Genomic DNA, 26,315 nt, shown 5'->3' on the forward strand with positions numbered 1-26,315 from the left:
CTTTTCAGAAAGACCCACAACACAATTAAAAAGAGCTAATTAGTGAGTGCTAATGAAAACTAGTACGAGTGCTGGGGCAATCTAAAAGTGTTAATGGTTATCATTAACGGACTTATCTTCAATTACTGTTGCCAGAAATACTGTCCCATCCTTGTTGGCTGTGTGTTGCCACTTTCACATCTTCAAGACTTCACCTAGTAAAGTCCTTTTAGTTCTATAAATGTAGTGTAACTGATATGAAGAATATTTGTGAGAGTACACCATACAAAATGAAAAATAAATATTGCACACATAATAATGGTCAATTAATTAAGTAAACTTTTAAATTTTTACTATGTATGTACTCATGGCAAAATATTTCTCTTCTTCCATTATTTCTCTCAGGCAGCCTCCGAGGATTTTCATTGATCTTTAACAAATGTGATGACTTGTGTATAATGTGATGTGGCAGAAAACAGGGTACTGTGTCATTCTTTCTACGTCGTTGAAGAAGAGTGTACATTAGATATCCCTAGTAGAAATTAAAGCATAGTTATACATATGGGGTCTCGAGCCCCTTCAAGCTCTTCCAGTTCTTTCTCTGATTCCTTCAACGGGGGTCCTATTCTCAGTACAACAATGCCAAGCAACCAGAGCTTCCAGGGACTAAGCCACTACCTAAAGACTATACATGGACTGACCCTGAACTCTGACCTCATAGGTAGCAATGAATATCCTAGTAAGAGCACCAGTGGAAGGGGAAGCCCTGGGTCCTGCTAAGACTGAACCCCCAGTGAACTAGACTGTTGGGGGGAGGGGGACAATGGGGGGAGGGTGGGGAGGGGAACACCGATAAGAAAGGGGAGGGGGGAGGGGGATGTTTGCCCGGAAACTGGGAAAGGGAATAACACTCGAAATGTATATAAGAAATACTCAAGTTAATAATAAAAAAAATAAAATAAAATAAAAAAAGAAATTAAAGCATAGGTTTCAACTTTGAGATCATCCTTTAAATCCATTAAGAAAAAAACAGTTATATTGTATCCTTGGGTACCTCTGTGTTCTGACAGGCCCAAAGTTGGATCCAGCTCAAGGGGAGGCCCCAAACCATACAAAATTACGGAGGCATTGGGGCATTCACAAAAATGGACCAATCATGACTGCCCTTCATTAGACCCAACAAGCAGCTGAAAGAGTCAGATACCGATATGTGCACCCAACAAATGAAGCATGACCTCTCTGATTGAATTAAGGAAAAGCTGGAGGAAGCTGAGGAGGAGAGCAACCCTGTAGGAGGACAAGCGGTCTTAGATAACCTGGACCCTTGTGATCTCTCAAACACTGGATCATACCCAGGCTGCATATACCGGCTGAGATGAGGCCTCCAACACATATAGAACGGGGGACTCCTGTGTCTGGGTTCAGTCATAGAAGGTGCACCTAATCCTCCTGAGACTAGAGGCCCCAGGAAGTTTAGAGTTCTGGTGGGTTGGGTAGGGTTGGGACATCCTCTTGAAAAGTGGAGGAAGGGGAGGGAGGAAATATGGGATGTGGAACTCTCAGGGGCGTGTGTGGACAAGGAAGAGAATATAACCTGGAATGTAAAAAACAAAACAAAACAAAACAACAACAACAACAAAAACCTGAAACTTTTATAGAGTTTTCCATCTTCTTTTGTTTAAAGCTAGATGGCTCTGTGAGCACAGATGTAAAAACTCTTTCAGTCATACCTTGGCTTGAGATTTTTAAGGGCAAATGTATTATGTGTCTAAGATCTATGAGTACCAAAGGGACTTCATCCATGAGAATACATTTTTAATGACAATTTCATTTGTAGTAGGCTGATTTGACTATTATCATATTTTTATTTTCTTTTCCCTATTAAATATCTGCTTCATATTTTCATATCCCTACCCATGAACTAAATGTTTCTTAAATTTATTAACATATTCGTATTCATATCTGGATGGATTTTTTATACTGATGAAACCACAAAATTGGGTGTGTGTGTGTGTGTGTGTGTGTGTGTGTGTGTGTGTGTCTATGTGTTGAAATAGATTAATATACTCTTTTAAAGTATGTTTCAATGGTTTAGTGTCCTCTATTTGCTATGGTTTATCTCTGAATACTAATCTTTCCATTGTCTTCTGTACCCCAATTTCCATGCCTTTTACTTACTTATCCTTTTGGTATACAAGGACAAATTTTTTTCCTCTAATTACCCATAATTAATCATTCAAATGCTGTTTTCATTTAAGGAAAAGTTCACCATCCTTAGTAATCATTAATATGCACATTGTAATCATGTTGAAATTTTATTTTTCATTAATTGGGATCGTGAAGAGCACACATGCTGACTAGGATGATGAGTAATAAGAAATCTCACCCACTGCTGGTGAAAAAAACACACTTTTACTGCCACATTGGAAATCAGTTTGGTTTCCTGGGAATGATTTACCTCAAGTTCCATGTGTACCATTGTTGATTATAAATTGATGTGAATCCATATCATATTATAGACATACTTACTAGTTCCTATTCTTTGTGGCTATAGTCATATTAGTTATAAATAGGAAATAGCCTACCTTTCCATAGTGGAGAAATTAATAAAAATATGGTATATTACAAAATGAAATATTACTAGGCTATTAAAAATGAAGTAATGGATCTCATAGTTAAATGGATGGAACAACAACAACAGCAAACCTCATTGTGAGTTATCCAGAACCTTAAAGACAAAACAGTCTGTATAGTTTATATTTGGATGTTTTACGACTTGACAACAGCATACAAGAATTAGGATGGAGGGAAGGATTTTGTGACAATTGAGAAATAATATGAATAATTATTGTGATAATTTGGAATGACATTGGAATGCAGCAATTAAATGGAGATTGGGGAATGAAGAAGACACTGTGAAATACTAAGGGGGAAAGCTAAAACTTTGAGTCAGATCAGTTCTTAATATATAACATAAATAAAATGTCTAAAGGAAATAAAAAATAATGGGAGAGAATGACCGAATTAGACATCTCTTCCCACCAAATGAATTCTCCAACCCCATGTATTGGCTCTATCTACTATATTTTTATTTGGACAATGTGTCCTCATTGTAATACTCCAATCACTTCAAACTATTGCCTAAGCTCCTGAATGCTCCATACAACTCATGATAGCTCTACTGTTGAACACAACACCTACATTTTTTGAACATAGAGAAGACAAACAGGTGCCTAACTAAAACCTTTACCTCCTGAATAGTGTTGCTGGTTCTGAAATGTGTTTGGCATGGTTACGGAGGGAAAACTTAAACACCAACCCACCTCTATACTACTTGACCTACCACAGTCAGCTGCCTACAGGATACACTGCTGCAATAGTGGCACCATCAATGGAGTAAACAATACTATCTGACTGGATTTGAGACATACACAATGAGACAGAACACATTTCTACCTTTGTGCTCATGACAAAACACTGGAGTTTAAGGATTAAAGCAGGTATTATTGTTTGCTATAGAAATGTAGGTACAAAATGATTCCTAATAACATTCTTTTTTGCCCATATGTCAATATACTGCTCTCCTATTAACACAAAGCTAGCATATACAATAGATGGAGCCAGTTATAGAGAACCATATCTCCACAATATGCAGAGCAAAAGACCTTGGATCATACTATCATAAATGAGTCATTGCCATCTAATCTTTTCCTTCATAGCTCAGGAAAGTTTTGTAGAAGGCATGGAAGAAATGTTGTAAAGCACAGTGGTGCTGGGAGGAATGCAAGCACGTTAATAATGTCCAGATACAACAGGACTGATACACATATTGACTCATATAAATCAGGAAGCCATGCCTAGGTTCTGCACAGGTTTGCAGGTCAAAATTATTTTGATAGCTGAGTAATATTCCATTTTGTAGATGTACCACATTTTCTGTATCCATTCCTCTGTTGAAGGGCATCTGGGTTCTTTCCAGCTTCTGGCTATTATAAATAAGGCTGCTATGAACATAGTGGAGCACGAACTGAATAATACCATCCTCTGTGAGGTAACCCAATCACAGAAAAACACACATGGTATGCACTCATTGATGAGTGGCTATTAGTCCAAATGCTTGAATTAACCTAGATGCACAGAACACATGAAACTCAAGACGGATGATCAAAATGTGAATGCTTCACTCCTTCTTAAAAAGGGGAAAAAGAATACCCTCGGCAGGGAATAGGGAGGCAAAGATTAAAACAAAGGCAGGAGGAACACCCATTCAGAGCCTGCCCCACATCTGGCCCATACATATACAGCCACCCAATTAGACAAGATGGATGAAGCAAAGAAGTGCAGGCTGACAGGAACCGGATGTAGATCTCTCCTGAGAGACACAGCAAATACATAGGTGAATGCCAGCAGCAAACCACTGAACTGAGAACGGGACCCCCGTTGAAGGAATCAGAGAAAGGACTGGAAGAGCTTGAAGGGGCTTGAGACCCCATATGAACAACAATGCCAACCAACCAGAGCTTCCAGGGACTAAGCCACTACCCAAAGACTATACATGGACTGAACCTGGGCTCCAACCTCATAGGTAGCAATGAATATCTTAGTAAGATCACCAGTGGAAGGGGAAGCCCTTGGTCCTGCTAAGACTGAACCCCCAGTGAGTGTGATTGTTGGGGGGAAACCAGGAAAGGGAATAACAATCGAAATGTAAATAAGAAATACTCAAGTTAATAAAGAAAAAAAGGGAAAAAAGATTAAAAAAAGTATTTGGCATCCAACCACTAAAACTGGAACTGAATATGATCTACCTCACTAAGAAGCTCTCTCCAGTTGACAAATTTTCTGATATCAAAAACTGCTTTGTTCCAGTACAGTTTCATGGGAGTAGAATCCACACTGAGACAGGTGCTTCATTCTACCTTACATAAATAAATGGTAATTTCGATTCATAATATATTATATTTTTAACCATGCTGGTAATTTCTCATACATTATTACTCCCAAATTAATATTTTCTTGGACTTTTCTCTGTAAGCATGTATCTCTGTGTGTCTATGTGCTTCTTGTGTTTTATCCTTTCTGATTCCTTTGGTTTTTTGTTCTGTATCAGTCGGGATATTTTTTTCTTTTTATATTTTCTAAGGGGTGGAATGAGAACATGACGAATTAGGTTGTTGTGAAAATAGAAAAAAAAATCAGGGATGGCAAAATAAGGAAGGATTAGAATATGTTGTTTGAAAAAGGCAATTTTCAAAAATTAGTAATTAAAACACTGATACCTATTACATATTCATTCATCTTCATGTATTAACATTTAATTAAGTTAGTCTTCAGAGGATACATTTCTCTTGGTCCAAGGAAAACTTGTCCACGTCAAACCTCTACTTCTGCTCTGATGCTTTCCTAGATGGAACTCGGTTTTAAATGGAGTTCATTGTACATACACTGTCCAGTCACTGGTGAGTTATAATATTTTTTCACTGAAACAGTGAAGTTTCAACCCTGGAACTGCCACATACTGGGCATTCATCCTAGATTGAACAACATGTCTATGTCTCAATGGTTTTAAAACAATAAATACCATTTGAGTTGATTTGTATTGTCCTTTTGTTCAAGCATGTAATATTAAGTTTCTGCAAAATAGTTTACTCTACTTATGTCTCAGATGAAGTTGTTATTTGTTCATTTATTACATCATTCAACCTCAATTTTTTGGGTGATTTTTGATACATACTCCCAAACTGCAGCCTAGGGTTCCTTCTAAGTAGTGTAATCCAAAGTGTCCTCAGACAGGTACTTCAAGTTCATCTCTCTCAGTGTGGAATTACAGGTTATAGAATGGTACCTTCTATCTACTTTTTTTATTCAAAAATTTCATTCCCCAAAAGAAATGAAATAATGAAATTCACAGGTAAATGAATGGAACTAGGACACATCATACAGAATGAATTAGCTCTGACCAACCAAACAAATGTGTAATCTATTTGTTTATGTGTGGCCATTAGCTGTTAAGTCAATGATTACCAATGTGCAAACTACAGAATCATAGAAATTGTGTTTAGAGTGAGGGACTAGGAATAATAGATAGGTCTCCTTAGGTGGGATAGAATAAATCGATATGCATCATACGGTGGCTTGAAAATGGAGGGAACAAGTATGATAATTATTGAAGACATGAGTAGAGCAAGGAAATTGGAGATAAGTAACATTAAGAGACATGGTTACTGTATTAACAAACAGTAAGCCCTTTATGATTACATGCATATGAATGCAATTTAAATGATTTCTTTGAACACTACGCTCTGAAATCAGAGGTATTAGTTGCTAACAATAGGTTAAGTAGCAAGGCCATGGCTTGTGCATATACTTATTAGCAAGATGATCAGTCTGAACATGCCCATAAATCTATTCCTTAAGGCATGAATAATATCACATGCACAAAAGTGCTACAGCATATGGGACAGGAAAATGAAAAGGGATAAGGAAGGAATGTGGAGTGTCACTTTGAGATATTGAACTTCAATAATTGACTGAATAATGTTGATAGATTCCAATTCAACATAGATCTGTTTATCTATTTATCTACCTACTTACCGACATATCTACCTATTTATCTTTATATTATTATTATGGATATAATAGAATATGGCATCAGCCAAACTTCATGCATGTATTTCCGCATATTGTGTGTGTGTGTGTGTGTGTGTGTGTGTGTGTGTGTGTGTGTGAATTCCTTAGTGTGGTTTGATCATATTCACATTTCCTTCCATTTCTTCCAGATGAAATCGTTCCCTGCCCATCTAGTTTTGTATCTTTTTCAGAAACAATTTATACTGCAGTATATATAGCTGTGAATCCACCAACTTGTTACATTAACAGGCCGGGAAAAATTAGCTACTGATGCAATAGTGGTATGAGTGACATGAAAATAACCAGCCTACATTCTTGTTGGATTCAAGGCTTGTTCCCCAAATTGAAATGTATAAATTGTCCTGTTATTTGAATCAAAAACCTGTAGCCAAACATAATATAGGCCTGAAGGGAAAGCAAATGTTATTACTCTGATAAAAGAACATAGTATTAATCTAAGTCCTAATGACTTATCCTTAGACCCATACCTTACTGTATTTTTCAACCCTCTTGAGAGAAGATTCTTCTGCTAGAACATCATGCCTAACATAAAGATCAAGAGCTGTTCAAGATGAATGGAGTAAGAGAATGGTCAATTCCAGTCACTAAGTAAAATGTCTATATCCTGTTTATCTCCCAGGGTTCATGATTCATTGTGGAAGAAAGGCTTGTAGAGTTATAAGTATTATAGACAGTATAGAACTAAAGTCAGCTTTCTTAAATGTTGTGACTACTGCTGACTACTACACACTGACTTCAGTGTAAGATACACAGAGATATATTCTCTCTTTCTCTGTCTCTCTGTCTCTCTGTCTCTCTGTCTCTCCGTCTCTCTGTCTCTCTGTCTCTCTCTCTCTGTGTGTGTGTCTGTGTGTGTGTGTGTGTGTGTGTGTGTGTGTGTGTGTGTGTGCGCACCATGACCACATGAAAATGTCACAGAAAAATTTGGAGAGTCAGTTCACTACATGTGTACATATTCTAGAGAGAAAACTCAAATTGTTAGGCTTAAACAGCAATCACCTTTGTCTGAATTGCCAGGGTGGCAGGATGCCTAGACAGTCCCCACATGCTCAGAAGGGGAGAGGAAGAATAGGGGAAAGTTTGTGGAAGGGGTGGTGATTTGGGAGGGGGACAATGAGCGTAATGTAAAGGGAAGAATTAAAATATAAAATTTAGTTTTAAAAAGTTAAAAATGATTTTCATATATATATATATATATGTTCTTGTAATAAATATACACGTCAGGATACTGATAATATCATGGGTCTGTACTTCAATGGAGGGGAGTTTTTAAAAAACAATTGTATAAATATGAAGGGAAACTAGTGACAGACTAAGTGTCTTAATAAGGCTTTTACTTCTGTGAACAGAAACCATGAGCAATGCAACTCTTATAAAGATCACATCGAATTGTGACCGACTTAAGGTTCAGAGGTTCAGTCTATTATCTTCAAGGTAGAAGCATAGCAGTTTTAAGGCAGGCATGGGGCTATAAGAGTTGAGAGTTAAACTTATATTATGAAGGCAGCAAGCAGAAGATTGCATCTCAGGTAGCTAAGATGTGGTTATTAAAGACCACACACACAGGGACACACCTACTCCAACAAAACTACATCACCAAATAGTGCAACTAGCTGGGCCAACCATATACAAACCACTGAATTACATGGTGATGCTAGTAGAAGCTGAGATGTGAGGAGTGAATATGAGGAAGGATAAATATCCCTAAAGTCGTTTTGAGAAAGGCATATGGAATCAAGCTTCTGCAAGAGGGGCTTCTCTCTCTACACACACACACACACACTATATATATATATATATATATATATATATATATATATATATATATATATATATATATAAACTTTTTTCAAATAAGGTTAACTAGTAATAAGATGATGGTTTCTCCACAGGACACTATAGCCAGGCAAGTACATTTTCCAGTGCCAAATTGGGATGTGTACTTTGAATTTACTTTCCAGAGAATTCGCATACAGTCCATCCCATTACAAACTTTCTTGGTTACTATACAGAATTGGAGAGTAAGACCCTATTGCTGAGGTCAACACATGGTTAAATCAAAGAACAGAGTGAATGTATCGAGCATTGACCAATAAGCTTGATTCTACTGTGTACCTTAGTGGATAGCTTTCATAGTACCAGACTAAATGAAGCAGGCTACTGCAGAAGAAGTATAATCACCACTTTGTCAAGCTTGGAAATACTTTCTGCCAATGAATACTTCTGATACAGTGATGAACTGCCTATCATGAGAATTACCAACATTTTTAGTTGGATTTGAGTCCCAAAAGGAAACCTATAATTGGCACAGTTTTCTGTAGTAGGATCCTGCAAGTAAACAGGGCCGTCATACTACTTGCACAGTGACCACTATTACCATGCTAAGTCTTACTGATTTAAATCAATCCATAAGTCATAATCATACCAATAAATTAGTGTACCATGAAAATATTCAAAGAATAGAAAATCTGGCATACCCTTGTATAAATTGTATAGGCATATTTTATTGTTTAAATGGGAAGGCAGGGATTCTTGTTTATATTATATAAGTTAATATATGCAATTTTCAGTTTTAGCACATATTGTATTTTCTTTGTAAAATTATGTGGCATGGAAATAATCATATACAAAATAGTTGATAGATTCCATAACGTTTTGGATGGTTCTGTCCATGGATTCATGGTTATTAAATAATTAAAATAGTGCATATCGAAGAAAGTACCATCATGATATACATTAATGCTTCTGTGACCTTGCATGAAGGAAGGATACCAGTAAAGGCAATGTGAGTAATGTATCATGATTCCAAATTGCTTCCACCAATATATTATGTAAATTTTCTGATATTTCCTTTAACCATATGTGGGTCTTACTTGAAAAAAGAGAGCTCAAATTGTTGAAATGCATAAAATAATATAGAAAACAATTAATATTGAAAGTAATCATTTTTTGGGCTCTGGTTTCTTTTTAAAAACTATAAAATAGGAAAATTATGAACTTAGGTGTTATATAAATTTCAGTTTAATCTATGAGTTACTTTCTTGCGAGAGAGCAGTCTTAGGATTAAGTACTGAAAATTTGAACTTTATAAACAATGCTTTAATCATCCACTTGTGATATATGGGTGATTTTGGAAGCAGGTTTATAGTATGGAGAATCATTTCTCTGAGGAAAATAAAACTGTGAGAGAACTAAGGTTGAAAAAGTAAGAGGAGTACTTCTAAAAGCAGTACTGTAGCTAAATAAAAATTAAATTTCAGACAATGTCTATGAGCTTGTGAGAGAATATTTATAATACTTATTTCATCCTCATGTGTTTTCTAAAAATGTAAAATCTATTATTTTATAGTTGGCAATTGAGACCACTCGAAAATTTGGCTTTGAATGCTCTATAGGTCTTGACAAAAATATATACAAGAATTCTTGGTGAAAAGTTGTGACTGAAAAGGATGATTCCTTAGAACCCCAGGGATGGACAGAAGTTGGAAGACTTCTGATCACAAACGTATTATTTATTATTAGTTGACAATATTTATTTCCTTAACTACCCTCTCTGATTTTGCAACCAAAATATTTTAGGAGTGTTCTGAATCAAGAATTTCTTAGTTCAGTTCATATATGAAGTCAAAGAAAGAAGTTCCACACTGGGACGTGGTGATTTGCAGGGCAATGGGAAAAGTATATTTTACCTAGGTCTTTACATATATATGATATCTAGTTCCATTTCTTTGGGGAGAAATTGTTGCTTTGCTATCAAAAAATAACATTTGTGTAGTAAGTATGACTAGGGAAACATTATAAAAATCCAAGGACTGAAAGTGACTAAAGATTTAGTACAATTTAACAAAAAATATATTACAAGGCCTGAAGGTAACATACAAAAAGTGAAAATCATTACTACTAGGCTGCAAAAATTCAGAATTGTGGTATAAGATATATGATATATGATATATATATATATATATATATATATATATATATATATATATATATATGATTTCAAGAAGAACTTGCTCACAGGAGCCTGGTATGGCTGTTCCCTGAGCGATTCTATCCGGACCTAAACAAAATAGATGCAGATATAGTCAATCAACAGACTGAGCCTTAGAAACACCATTGGAATACATATATATATATATATATATATATATATATATTTGTTTGTTAGAGAGGAAATAAATACTTTAGGAACAGAATTAATTTTATTCTACAAAAAACATAACCTATCAAAGATTAATAGAAAATTGGAGACAAAAATTCTTTAATATGGTAAGACAAGTTGAACTGATCATTTTTAATAGTTTAATAGTGTGTTAGAGGTTGAAGCCTTTTTAGTGTAATCATCCTAGAATGAGGCTTCAGTGGTTGCTTTAACAAGGAATTGATTTGTCCAATATGCGGATGTGAAAAAAAAAAACTTTTAAGAATAAACTATCCTCATGGTAGTTTTGAGGCAGACATGCATTCAGAGGCAAACAGGACCCACCATTTGTGCTGAATGTTCTTATATCATACAGTACATTTCCACATAGTACAGACCCAGTGTTCTGGCCTTACTGAAAACAAGTATATTTCTCGGCAGTGATCTGAGAGTACTAATGGATATAACTGTGGGAAGAATCTGGATCTAGGGCTGTCAATAGAACTGCAACCTCCTTGGATTCTGAGGAAAATGACATGGTCATTCTTACATTGAAAGAATTTTTCAAGGAACTTGTCATTAATTTTTTAATTCATCATTCTATTCATTTACACTTCAAATGATATCCCTTTTACCTGTTATCCCTCCACAACGCCCCATCCCATTCCTTCTCTCCCCATTCCCTTTGCCTCTATGAACGTGCCTCTCTACCCATTCATCTACTCCTGCCTCATCACTCTAGCATCATCCTAGGTGGGGTCTTAGGAATCCAGAGAACCAAGGGCCTTTCCTCCTGTTGATATTAGATAAGGCCATCCTCTGCTACACATGAATCAAGAGCCACGTGGATCTCCAGGTATACTCTTTGGTTGGCTGTTTACTCTGTTAGCTCTGGCTGGTCTGTTTAAATCATATTGTTCTTTCAATGGGGTTGCAATCGCCTTCAGCTCCTTCAGTCCTTCCCCTAGCTATTCCATTGGAGTCTCCAAGGCTCAGTCTGATGATTGGTTGTATCTGTATCTATTTTGGTTAGGTGCTGATAGAACCACTCAGGGAACAGCCATACCAGGCTCCTGTCAGCAAGTGCTTCTTGAAATCAGCAGAAGGGTTGGGGTTTGGTGTATGCAGAAGGAACAGATTCCTTGATAGGGCAGTCTCTGAATGGCCTTGCCTTCAGGTTCTATTCCAATTTTGGGGCCCGTCTTTCCTTTTGTCAGGAACATTTCTGGACTAAAATTTTTGAGATTGGTGGGTGGCCCCATCCCTCAACTAGTGGTGGTGCCTATCTACTGCAGGTGGTATCTAGAGGTTCTATCTCCCTTTTTGGGGGTACGTTTGTTAAAGGCATCCCTGTTTGGTTCTAGGAGCCTCTTGTTTCCCTGGCGACTGGGAATTTTTAGGAGATAACACCAGTTCTGCAGTCCCCAATGTTAATTGTTTCTATTCAGTTTCCTGATTTTCTGTATTTTTCTTCTATCACTTCCAATACCTGATCTTGTCCTGTCTTTTCCCCTCTCCCTCCTCTCTTCCTTCCAGGTCCCTCCCTTCCTCTATCTCCTGTGATTATTTTGTTCTCCCTTCTATGTAGGATTTATACATCCACATTTTGGTCTTCTGTCTTCTTAACCCAGATATCACTCAACACTGTGTCCACACACAATTGAATGAATAATGAAAATATGGTACATTAACTCCATGAAATGTAACTCACTTCTTGAAATAATAAAATCATGGAACTCTTACTTAAGTGAATAGAACTATGAAAAAGTCATCCTGAGTGAGAAAAATCATCCTGAGTGAGGTACTCAGAACCCCAAAGAAGAATTTAGGATGTTATCACTTAAAATTGCTTCTTAGGTTTTGTTATTTTTGTCTTATTTTTTTTTTCAGAGTTGAGGACGGAACCCAGGGCCTTGCCTAGCAAATGCTCTACCACTGAGCTAAATCCCCAACCCCTAGGTTTTAATCATTACAATTGCATGTAAGAATCCTTAAATTCTCAGTGGTAAGATTTAGAGTGAGGAACTAGAAATTATAGAAGGTTTCCCAGAATAACTAAAAATATAATTAAATCTGGAGACATGTGGTGTAATGTGGTAGTTGAATGGGAATATTAAATGCAGAAGTGGAGGAAAGTGGGATAATGGACCCCAGAATCCGTGGACTATCTGAAGAATGTTATAGAAAAGTACTACAGTAGAGGTTCCTTAATATATACTATGTTAATGCTATATTCTTAAAACACATCATATAATAATAGGGAGAGTACAACCTAACTGCCATCTCTCACAAACAAAATACCCTCCAGTGTCATGCATGGGTTACATCTATTTGAGTCTTGATGACTGAGATCAAACAGAAACTCCCAAACAACTTACATTCCTACCCACATCACTGGTTGCTTTAAAAAACAGATGACAGAACCATATTGATGAAACAACACTTACCTATCGCATTGAACATGAAGAAGTTAAGCTGGTGACTAACTGGAGTATTCACCCCTTCCAGATAGTGTTCATGGATTGGAAAATTTATTCATACTTCCTGAGGAGAAAAGGAAAGGTGAACATAGCTGAAATCTTTAATTTACAATGGTGGACTGGCTACAGTATACACGAGTGCAATAGTTGTACAAATGTGATGAGAGTAACAATTACATGAAATGATTTAATGCCCAGTCCATGAGACACATTCCTGACATACCTCATATGTCCAAGAAAAGAGAAATAATAGATTGTGGACCAAGGGGCATATCAAACACCATTTTTTCTGCAAAAGCAATATACCAATTTAAAGAATCCTAAAGATATTCTGTTATTCCCTTTAATAAGTATATTACTCAGCCATGATCACAGAAGCTGCAATCTGTTGTTGGTGGAAACAAAGGCAGTGACACATACCTGAACACTGTGTAGAGATTAAGAGAAATTTGGTAACTCAGTTGTAAATGCAAATTCTCTATTAATACTCTCCCTTCATCTCTCATGAATCTTTTTCTTGGGAGAAAACTGAGAGCACCTGGGAATGGGAAGAATGTAACAAAGAACCAATGTCTTTCAGATGTAACAGACGTGACTAACTCACATATGATCTCACATAGAACATGACAGCATGATATGGTTTCCATAGAGTAAAGTGAATTGACTCCCACTACTGAGGGAAATAAATAAACATGATCTGCCATCTCTAACCATGAAGCTATTTCCAATATAGAAAGGTTCCTAAAGGAGAAATTATTTTAATATGGTGGAATCTAATTGATTATAGAAATTGCACTTATGGCAGGTTTTTTCAAAGCAGTAGACAGGCAAATCATATGAACTCAAATGTATTTTGACAATAATTTTATGAATCCTAATGCTGTATCTCTCAACATATAAAAGCAGATATAATTGAACAAAAGAGAAAATTGGAAAGAGCCTCAGTTCGCTCCAGGAGATTTCATCATATGGTCATGAGGTATACACAATAAACATTCTTTGCTAGACACAGAGGATTCATCCGTGTGCTACTCAGGAATGTTTCCATGGTGGTTATCTTTCATAATGCTCTAAAACACTATTCAGGCTCCATTAAGAAAAAAATAATGCTTTTCTTATCCATTAATAATCCTTATATGCTAAAATAATGAATGGCCAGGTAAAATGCATTAGCATCTAAAATGTACAAAGTATTTTGTGCTTAACCAACCACATTATTAATTAGAAGTGAGGCCAGTTCTACAGGACAGAATTTATGAATGATAGTACAAACATGATCAATAAACTCAGCTAGGGAATTTAAAGACCCTAGCAGAGAACACACTGACATTGTTTTTCTAAATCTCCATTTTGTCAAATTCCTTTTTAAATATTTCTGCTATGTCCTTTGGTATGTGTTGCTGATTATTTCCATAGAGAACACTTTCATTACTAATGTTTTGTTAGCACAATGATACATATTTACATAAAGGACTGTGAATAAGCAACAGTCAGTACTCAGACATAGTTGGGGATTCTAAAAGTCCCCAGATGGGTAAAAGCTAGAGGACTGGAACAAATGCTATGGGATGTCTCTATAAATGGCATGGCTGTTGTAACATGGCCTCCTAAAGTTAGGGTTACATGTGTGCCCCTCAAAAGAATGAGCAAATATTCAAGAAAGAAAGAAGGAGGGCTTCTCAATATTCCAACTCTATATGCACACATCCTTACTGACATAGATGGCTACCAGAGTAGCAAGTTTCCTGTTTCCTTAGAAATGTGGTCACTGGGAAGGATAAACAGAACATATTTCAGAAAAATAAAACAACATACAACAAAATCAGGGGGAGCATCCTGCTAAATGGTGATAAACTCAAAACATTTTTATTAAAATCAAGAACAAGAAAAGGAAGTTTATTCTTCCTGTCTTATTCAGCATAGTATTAGGAGATTCCTTTGAATATGATATGATTTTATGCATAAAAGTTCCTAAATGTGGTGTCAGGAACCTGACAATTCTGATAATTACATTAAGCAATGTAGCAGTATAAAAATTATGAAAATTCATGTCCTAAAATAACAAATACTTTGAATAACAAGCTATAGAAACAATATCATTTAAAAAACATTATGTATCATATTGTGATATAATATATGTCATATACCATGTTATATAAAATATTACATATATATTACATATGTATATATTTGATTACCAATGATATTCATCACACAAATTAAAAAATAGTGTTGTAAAATTAGATAGAGACAAAAAAAATTCCCTGTAAAATAAACTTGAATAATGAACAAAGTTCAGGTGGTATCTGCATGGCAGATTTCAAATTATTCTATAACATAGCTGAAGTAACAAAACTGTAATGAATGTTGCCACTCTGTTATTTCTGTATTAATTAACACCTCTTTAGAAGCAAGAATCTTAGCCAACCGTCAGACTGCTGTTGACTTGGATCAACATAGTCTTGAATTAAAGATTTTTTAAATCTTAAACACAAACAACATTTTGAAATAAAAAAAATACAATGAGTAAAAGAATAGAATAAGCCTCTGAGGAAATCTGTGTCTCAAAGCCTATTATTAGTCTGCATTGTTTCCTCTGTACACATCTGAGAGGATTCCATTTAGTGTTTTTAAGGCATACTTGAGTGTGTTAACAGTTGGGTCTCTGATTCTTGTGTCTGCTCATTTTCCTTCTGTTGGATTGCCTTGTCCACCTTCAAAATGTTCTTACTATATCTTATTATATTTCATTTTGTTTATGTTTGGTTGTTATCCCTTGAGTGTTCTTTTCCTCATGAGAGACAGAAAGGGAAGTGATCTGGAAGGGAGGGGAGGTGGTTAGAAACTGGGAAGGGTTAAAAAAAGGAAAAATGTAATCATGATATAAATAAAATAAATAAGAATGGAAATGAAAAACTGGACAAAAATCAATTTTCAATTAAAATACACCATTTTATAAAGAAAAACAAAATATGATTCCAAAAAAGACCAGAAATAATTCAAACAGAAACAAAAGCAACAACACACCCTTGTGGATTTATCCGATGGAGGATGGCCAAACTCCCCAACAAACAAACCACCCAAAAAAAAAAAAAAAAAAAAAAACCAAAACCCAAATGTGCATTCTATTTTGCATATCTTATAAAATTCATGCATATCAGAGGATGAAAGCAAAGTATAGACTACATATCCAAAGAAAGTTATTTCCAATCCACCAGTTTATTGTTGAATCTGGGCAAAATTAAAAAGACACTAATGCATTGTCAAAACATTGAAATTGGATCACCTTATGTGATCACAGAAGAAAATGGTTTATCGTTCTGTACTACTTTATGCATTGTATGTCATGTGAGTATGTTTGTAAGTGTTTTTGTGCATGTATATTTATATATACATACATACATACATAAATATATATATATTTATATTTATATATGTATATGTTTCCACATGCCTGCCGTTCACACACCCAACTTCACTCTGCCCACTACTCTTTCTTACAGCCATTCTGAAACACTTATCCTTTATTGGAACTATCATAACATCAAAACTCTTTCTTACCTGATACCACTAACTATTCAGAAACTGGAGGTGTAATCCACGTGATCTATTGTGTGCTTTCCCTCTGATGATAATCTGTATGTTAACTCTCAAGTGTTTTTTATTCCTTCAAATCTTTCAGTCTATGGCAGATACCCAGATACCACTGCAACTTCATTTATGGATGTAATTTTTATGCAAAATCCATTTACGAACTTAAATTCCTTTATATTTTTCTGACTGCCATTACTCCCACACACCAATAATCCACAATACTCTCAGCTCTTTGAAATGCTAATATTCACCCTGTAAGAGAACTGATCTGAAGTGACAGGGCAGACTGACAGCTCAAGGGGAGGGGCACTGCAGCAAACACAACACAGGACAGGACAAAGAAAGCCAGGTCCTGCTCTGATAGGTTTCTGATCTGACATTTCAGAGTCAAAGGCTTGAGATGTATAGAATAATCTTCTTTTACAATGAATTTGCCATATTTAGTGTGAAGAAATCACCTCTATGAAACAAATTATGGGGATATGAGAGAGCTGACCTTGTTTGCTACATTGCCTTGCTGACCAGTCCTAGGGTGCTTTGACAGGCATCTTTGTCTGCCTCTTCTCTGAACAGGACCTGCTGCATGACTTAAGTAATCACACTGTAACCCGCCCCTGTTCTGTGCTAGTGAGCTAGCATAACCCTCCAATCACGCATGTGTGCATGGTTGCCAGGCTGCAGTGATTCAAAATCTTTTTGAAAGCTAATGACACAAGGCAGGCAGATGTGATCTTTAAGCTGTACTATTGCTAGAATGAAAGTGCTGGGTCTTCAAAAACCCCTGTATAAATTGGTCAGGGATAAATTCAAGGTGCTTTTTGGGCAATGATGCCTACAGGATATTGAATTATATTCACATTTAGATCTCTATACAAAGGAAAGAAAGAGTGCTTAGGAAAAATATAACAAAATTAGAGAATGTACGAAACCACTAGATACTTGTAATATCAGGAGAAATCACTAAAGAATAAAAGATGCTACTTTAATAATATTCTGCATTAGTCAGATTTAGCTTGATTAGTTGGATTTTTAAAGGATCTGATGTGCTCATGTAAATGAAGCACTTGCCATTAACATAACGTTTGTTATTTACTAAAAGCATTGGTTTGTGATTCAATGATGATTTTTTCTTCTGTTTTAAAAATTGTTACTTTGATATATTTACTTTTTTGTTTGATTTTCTTTTAAATAGGTGCTTACTTGTTCAATTTAGCTGGAATGGAAATTCACTTGATGACAGGGCTGTCTTTTAACTCAGAGATTTATTGACTTCCCGACTTGTAAGTGCTACATGTAAACTCGCATGTAACCACAGTTAGCTAGATTTTTAATGTTAATTATGTGTACATATATACATTCTCTCTGTCTCTATCACTGAGATTCTGTCTCTCTACTTTTAAGCCCGAACTTGTGTCTGTGTGGGTGTGTCTTTCTCTGTCTGTCTGTCTGTCTGTCTGTCTGTCTGTCTGTCTCTCTCTCTCTCTCTCTCTGCTCTGTCTCTGACTCTGTCTCTGTCTTTGTCTCTCTGTGTCTCTCTGTCTGTCTCTCTCTTTCTCTCTTTCTGTGTGTTTGCATATGTGTAGAGGTATTAATTGCAAAAGGCTGTATTTGTCTCAAGATATGCAGTTACATGTAATTTGAGATTCCTGACATGAGTTCTGAGAAATAATTTTGCAGTGCAGTATTACTTTTTATAAGCAGAAGCACCACTCAACATCACTATGCAACTTTAAACCTTGGTGATTCTGATGACCAATGAATATGAAAATGGAGTACAAACAAAAATGTAGAGTAGCTCCTGAATGTTAATGATTGTACAATCATTTGTGTACAATCATTTATGTTTCAATAAAGGTAAATTATATTGACTTTATAATATCCTTTTCTGCAAGACAAAGTGTACCTGGGAAAGAGAAATGCATCAGGAATTACAGAATGCGCTTCAAATTTGGACAAATAGCCCTGTGTGCTACAATCAAGGAAGGAAAACATTTGCAAAAACAACAAGGTGACTTTGAATGCATACGGAATACTCAGCTTCCTATTCTATAGCATTACTTTCAGAAGCTATCCCTGTGTGGCGAACTTTACTTCAATATAGGACTGAGAAGATAAGGATGGCAATATATTAATACATATCATATTGAGAGAAGGAATGACCACTCTTAAACAGGCTGGGCTACTGCAGATCAGACCCTCTGAATCTTCTGTCAATGCTGGAGATGTTTAAAACTTGCTGCAAAGATTATTCTGCAATCTTGATTTTAAAGATACCTTTCAAAGATTGATTCCTAATATTAAAAATCCTGTGAAATTACAATGCCGTAGTATTGTATTTATCAAAATTGTCAGAGGATACTTGGTAACAAGTACACAATTATAGCAATTTCCTATATAGAGAGGCAATGTTTGCATCAATAGCTTTTTTTTTCTGGACAGGATGATGCTGTGCAGAATAGACTGGATTTAAAATACAGTGCTCCATCTTAATCTGCCAACTATTTGGTTAAAATAATGGTTTTTATGTAAGCGATAATGGCAACGATAATGTATGGTTTTCTAAACAAGAAAATGAATCCTAAATGTTTTTGCATTTTATACATGTACTGTGTGTCAATGTGTGATCAGGACACTGAAAACATTGAAAGAAATCCCTGTGTTTTATCCTATTATTGTTGGTTTGTTTGTTTGTTTTTACTGGATTTTTTTATTTCTATTTCAAATGTTATTCACATTCCCGGTTTCCTAGACATAAGCCCACTATCCCATCTTCCTTCCTTTCTTCTCTAAGGGTGTTCTCATCTCCATCAAGTCCCTCCTGCCTTCCCCCCAACATTCCCCTACATTGAGAGTCCAACATTGGCAGGACCAAGGGCTTCCCCTTCCACTGGTGGCCCAACAAGTCTATTCTCTGCTACCTATGCAGTTGCAGCCCTGGGTCAGTCCATGTATAGTCTTTAAGTTGTGGTGTAGTCCCTGGGAGCTCTGGTTTTTGCCATGGTTGTTCATATGGCGTTCCAAGCCTCTTAAGTTCTTTCAGTCCTTTATTTCCTCCAATGGGGGTCCTTCATTTGCTGCTTCAAACTCTGCCTCCATATCCCCACCTATGAATATTCTTGTTTCCCCTTTTATGAAGGAGTGAAGAAGAAACTCACATTTTATGAGCTTTTCATTTTCTCTGATTAGTGGAGTCCTCCTTTTATCCTCTTCCTCCTTTTTCTCCTCTGATTCCTCCTCCTTTTCTCCTTTATTTTATTTCTAGTTTTGTTCATATTCTGTTTAATTTTTGGAATTTGTGAGACAGTGTCACATTCTGTAGAGTAAGTTGGGCAAAAATATGAAGTAAATATTTTGCTTCTATTTCTTAAATGATATGATTAATATGTAAGTCAATATATCTTGAATGCTTTAATTTGATTTGTAAATGTGAATTTGACTTTGATCATTAATTACTTTTAGATTTTTTTGTTTTGTGAAAAAGTCCAGTCATGTTGGCACATGCCCTTATATCTAACAATTTAGAGTCATAGGACGAGAGTCTACTATGAGTATACTTACAGCCAGAATTACATTTTAGAATTTGTAACAAAAACAAAAATATATTAATAAAATTCAAATTGTAGTATAGTAGCAAAAAATTATTTCTTCTCTTTCTGTATTTCTAGTGATAAGCAGCAGGTTGCTGAATTAGCAGTTTATATCTCAAACCTCAGAGAAGAAGCAGAGAGACTTCTCTCAAAACCTTCCACAAACAATCATCAACTAGGAGTCAACTGTTTAAAAATTAGAAACTAATCGTCGACACCTCATTGAAACCACTGCATTCTACTCTTTGTCACCACAGACTTACAGTCAATTTATAATAAAAGTATACTATACAAATTTAAAAGACCCCATTATTTTTCATAGAATGAACTCTGTTTAAAACCTTAAAGTGTCGCTGAGCCTCAAGTCAATACTTTCAATGTTACCCCTGTAAAATGAAAATATAGTTACATATTTTTAGCATACAAGCACATAAAGCATATATCACTTTTTCTCTAAAATGATTTCCCGCTCTTCTGATTAATGGTTAGGATGACCTTCAGCATCATATTATTGTGTCCCTACCTCCTGGCTGCTGTTTTTCCTTGTGTGTATAGTATATCTGCATTTGTGATGAAGGTCAAATTCAAATCTGTTTATGTCAGGCAAATATTTTACCAAAGGTTGAATATCAAACATATCTGTCCTTGGAATTAAAAACGCAACAGCATTTCCATTTTCAAGTCTTTCACAATCCAAATTCTCTATAAAACTCTAACATCTCATTTTGAAAAGGGGGCTCCTTTAAAAATGTACTTTCTTACCTCCAGAGAGAAGAAGCAATCAATTATGTGAACAGAGCAAAATCAAACCACAATCGTGTTAATACCTCTACATCTTATTGCCTGTGATCCACTTACTATTTTCTGGTATATTTGAAAGGGTCTGAGCAACATCATCATCATCAACAACAACAACAACAACAACCTCATTGTGAGTTATCCAGAACCTCAAAGACAAATACAGAATGTATCTGCTTATATTTTGATATTTTAAGCCCTGACAATGGCATACAAGAATTAGGCAGGAGGAAAGAATTTTATGAGGGTACAGAAACAATATAAATAATTATGGGACATATTTGGGGGATACATTGGAATGTAGCAAATAAATGGAGATGGGGGAATGAAAAGGAGAGAGTGGAATAGTAAGAGGGTAAGCTATAAGTAGGAGTCAGATCAGTTCTTAATATATAACATAAATAAAAAATAAAGGATATTTAAAAAATTGGAGAGAATGACAGAACTAGACATCTCTTCCCACCAAATGAAATCTCCGACCCCATGTATTGGCTCTATCTACTATATTTTTTGGCCAATGTGTCCTCATTGTAATACTCCAATCACTTCAAGCTATTGCCTAAGGTACTGATTGCTGCATAAGGCTGATGATGGCTCTATTGTTGAAGACAACACCTACATTTCTTTTGAACATAGAGAAGACAAACAGGTGCCTAACTAAATCATTTACCTTTTGAATAGTGTTGCTGGTACTGAAATGTGTTTGGCAGGGTTATTGAGGGAAAACTTAAACACCAACCCACCTCTATACTATTTGACCTACCACACTCAGCTGCGTACAGGATACAATGCTACAATTGTGGCACCTTGAAGGGAGTAAGCAACCACTATATGACTGGATTTGAGACATGCAGAGTGAGATAGAACACATTTCTACCATTGTTCTCATGACAAAATACTGGGGTTTCAGGCTTAAAGCAGGTATTATTGTCTGCTATGCAAATGTAGATGCAAAATGATTCCTAACAATATTCTGTTATGCCCATATATCAGTATATTGCTCTATTGTCATCACAAAAGCTAGCATATATAATAGATGGGGACAGTTACAGAGAACTATATCTGAACAATATACAAAGTGAAAGACCTTGGATCATACTCTCATAAATGAGTCATTACCAGCTAATCTCTTCCTTCATGGCTCAGGAAAGATTTTTAGAATTCATGGTAGAATTATTGTAAGGCACAGTGGTACTGGGAGGAATGCAAGCAAGTGATCAATAATGTCCAGATACAAAAGCACTTATATACATATATACTTATATAAACCAGGAAGCCATGCAAAGGAAATGCACAGGTTTTGCAGGTCAAATTATTTGGTGTCCAACCACTAATATCTGAATCTGAATATGATCTACCTCACTAAGAAGCTCTCTCATTGTGACATAATTTCTAATATCAAAAGTGCTTTTGTCCAGTACAGTTTCATGGGAATAGAACCTACAATCAAGCAGGTACTTCATTATACCTTACATAAATCAATGGTAGTTTTCAATTTTTTTATTCATAATATATTATATTTTTGACCATGCTGGTAATTTCCCATATATTTTGACTCCCAATTTAATATTTTCTTCGACTTTCTCTGTAAGTATGTATCTCCGTGTGTCTATGTGCTTCTTGTGTTTTATCATTTTTGATTCCACTGGTCGTTTGTTCTGTTTTAGTCAGGTTAGTTTTTTCTTTTTATATTTTCCAAGGGGTGGGGTGAGAACATGAGGAAATAGGTCATTTTCCAGATGGAAAGAATCAGGGAGGATGAAATAATGAGGCGGGATATATTGTCAGAAAAAATCAATTTTCAAAAATTATTAATTCAAAAACTGATACAGATTGATATTATTTCATCTTCATGTATTAACATTTAATTAAGCAAGTCTTCAGAGGATAAGTTTCTTTCTATTGGTCAGAGGAAAACTTGTGCAAGTCAATCCTCTATTTCTACTCTGATGCCTTCCTGGATAGAACTCTGTTTTAATTGGAGTTCATTTTACATATTCTTTCAACTCACTGGTGAATCAAATTATTTCTTTCACTGAAACAGTGAAGTTCCAACCCAGGAACTGCCATATCCTGGGCATACATCCTAGACTGAGCAACGCCCCTATGTCTCAATGGTTTAGAAAAGAATGAATATCTTTTCATTTGATCTGTTCTGTCCTTTTTTTCGAGCATGCAATATAAAGTTACTGAAAAATATTTTACTCTAATTATGTCTCAGATAAAGTAGTTATTTGTTTATTTATGTCATTTAAACTCACTTCTTTTGCTGATTTGTGATGCATCCTCCCAAACTGTAGCCTAGGGTTCCTTCTCACTAGTTTAATCCAAAGTGTACTCAGACGGGTAGTCCCAGTTCATCTCTCTCACTGTGGAATTACAGGTTACAGCATGGTACCTTCCGTCTACATTTTCATATTTGAAAAATTCAGTCCCTAAAAGAATTGAACTTCAAAGGTAAATGAATGGAACTAGAAAACATCATACTGAATGAAGTTTCCAGACCACCAAGACAAGTATATTATATATTTGCTTATATGTGGACATTAGCTTTTAAGTCAATGAACCAATGTACAATCTACAGAAGCAGAGAAATTGTTTTTAGAGTTTGGGATTAGGAGTAATAGATAGGTCTCCTTAGGAAAGTGAACTAGAATAGATCAATATGCATGGTATGGGGCTTGAAAAGGGAGGGAAGAAGTAGTGATAATTAGTGAAGACGTGAGTAGAGGAAGGGATATGGAGATAAATAAAATTAAGAGACATCCTATGGTTACTGTGTTAACAAACAGCAAATGCTTTATGAATATATGCATATGGATGCAGTTTAAAAGATTTCTTTTTTTTTTTTTTTGGTTCTTTTTTTTTTTTCGGAGCTGGGGACCGAACCCAGGGCCTTGCGCTTCCTAAGCAAGCGCTCTACCACTGAGCTAAATCCCGAACCCCCTAAAAGATTTCTTTTAACATTATGTTTCTGGAATCAGAAGTTTTGATTATTTACTATAGGTTAGGTAGAAATGCTATGAATTTGTGCATATCCTAGTTAGTGAGATGATAATTCTGAACATGCATATAACTGTATTCCTGAAGGCATAATATTATAAAGTCACATGCACCCAACTGTTACTGTATGTGGGACAGGGAAAAGGGTAAAGGATAATGAACGAATGTGGAGTGGCACTTTGAGATACTGATGTTCAGTAATTAACTGAATATTGTTGATAGAATCCAATTCACCAAGGTCTGTCTGTCTGTCTGTCTGTCTATTTATCTATCTATCTATCTATCTATCTATCTATCTATCTATCTATCTATCTATCTATCTAACTATGATCATTCTAACTACCTACTTACCTACATATCTACCTACTTATCTATATTTTATTATTATGGATATAATAAAAATATGCCATCAGCAAAACTTCATGCATGTATTTCCGCATTATATTTGTGTGTGTGTGTGTGTGTGTGTGTGTGTGTGTGTGTGTGTGTGTATGTGTGTGTGAATTTCTTAGTATGGCTTGATCATATTCACATTTCCTTCCATTTCTTCCAGATGAAATCCTTCCCTGCCCATCTAGTTTTGTATCTTTTTCAGAAACAATTTATACTGCAGTATATATAGCTGTGATTCAACCTACTTTTACATTAACAGGGCTGGAAAAATTACCTACTAATGCAAAAGTGTTATGAGGGACACGAAAATAACCAGCCTACATTCTGGCTGGATTTAAGGCTTGTTCCTCAAATTGAAATGTATAAATTTTCTTGCTATTCGAATCAAAATCCTGTAGCCAAATATAACATAGGCCTGAAGGGAAAGCAAATGTTATTACTCTGATAAAAGAACATAGTATTAATCTAAGTCCTAATGACTTATCCTTAGACCCATAACTTACTGTATTTTTCAACCCTCTTGAGAGAAGATTCTTCTGCTAGAACATCATGCCTAACATAAAGATCAATAGCTGTTCAAGATGCATGGAGTAAGAGAATGCTCAATTCCAGTCACAAAGTAAAATGTCTATATCATGTTTCTCTCCCAGGGTTCAGGATTCATTGTGGAAGAAAGGCTTGTAGAGTTATGAGTATTATAGACAGTATAGAACTAAAGTCAGCTTTCGTAAATGTTGTGACTACTGCTGACAACTACACACTGACTTCAGTGTAAGATACACAGAGATTTATTCTCTCTTTCTCTGTCTCTCTGTCTCTGTCTCTGTCTCTCTCTCTCTCTCTCTCTCTCTCTCTGTGTGTGTGTGTGTGTGTGTGTGTGTGTGTGTATGTGTGTGACATGACCACATATAAAGGTAACAGGAAAATTTGGAGAGTCAGCTCACTACATGTGCATGTATATGTATTTTAGAGAGAAAACTCAAATTGCCAGGCTTAAACAGCAATCACCTTTATCTAAATTGCCAGCGTCTTAGGATGCCTAGACAGGCCTCACCTGCCTAGAAGAGGAGGGGGAGAATAGGGGAAAGGTTGTTGGAATGGTGGTGACATGGGAGGGGACAGCAAGCAGAAAGTAAAGGGAAGAAATAAAATATAAATTTAAATTTTAAAAAGTTAAAAATGATTTTCACATACATATGTTCTAGTGGTAATAGATATATAAGTAAGGAGACTCACAATATAATAGGTCTGTATTTCATTGGAGGGGAGTTTTTACAAAACAATGGTATAAATATGAAGGGAAACTAGTGACTGACTAAGTGTCTTACTAAGGGTTTTACTTCTGTGAACTGAAACCAAGAACAAGACAGCACTAATAAAGATCACATTGAATTGGGGCTGGCTTATAGGTTCAGCGGTTCAGTCTATTATCTTTAAGGTAGAAGCCTGGCAGTGTCAAGGCAGACATGGGCATTCAAGGGTTGAGAGTTACACCTATATTATAATGGCATCAAGCAGAAGATTGGATTCCAGATAGCTAAGATGTGGGTATTGAACTCCACACACACAGTGACACACTTACTCCAACAAAGCTACATCTCCTAACATTGCCATTCCCTGGGCCAAGCATAAACAAACCACTGAATAAATGGTGATGGTAGTAGAAGCTGTGATTTGAGGAATGAATGT

General features: G+C 35.8%; 1 protein-coding gene across 6 annotated transcripts in view; it reads right to left on the minus strand.

Moving 5' to 3' along the window:
* LOC148007681 (uncharacterized) overlaps positions 1 to 26,315 on the minus strand; it is a 164,355-nt gene that overhangs the window by 12,562 nt on the left and 125,478 nt on the right. For 2 of the 6 annotated variants that reach the window (XR_015646550.1, XR_015646546.1), the window contains 3 exons: positions 20,001 to 20,158; positions 13,672 to 13,789; positions 13,219 to 13,315 (listed from right to left, as the gene is read on the minus strand). The gene's annotated coding sequence lies outside the window, so the exon portion shown is untranslated. Of the gene's footprint in view, positions 1 to 13,218; positions 13,316 to 13,671; positions 13,790 to 19,763; positions 20,159 to 26,315 lie in introns of those variants that run through there. The other 4 variants (XR_015646545.1, XM_087600968.1, XR_015646552.1 and 1 more) reach the window with 3 other exon arrangements.

This window comes from Rattus norvegicus, chromosome 1 (assembly GCF_021556685.1).
Source record: "Rattus norvegicus strain SHRSP/BbbUtx chromosome 1, alternate assembly SHRSP_T2T, whole genome shotgun sequence".
NCBI lineage: Eukaryota > Metazoa > Chordata > Mammalia > Rodentia > Muridae > Rattus > Rattus norvegicus.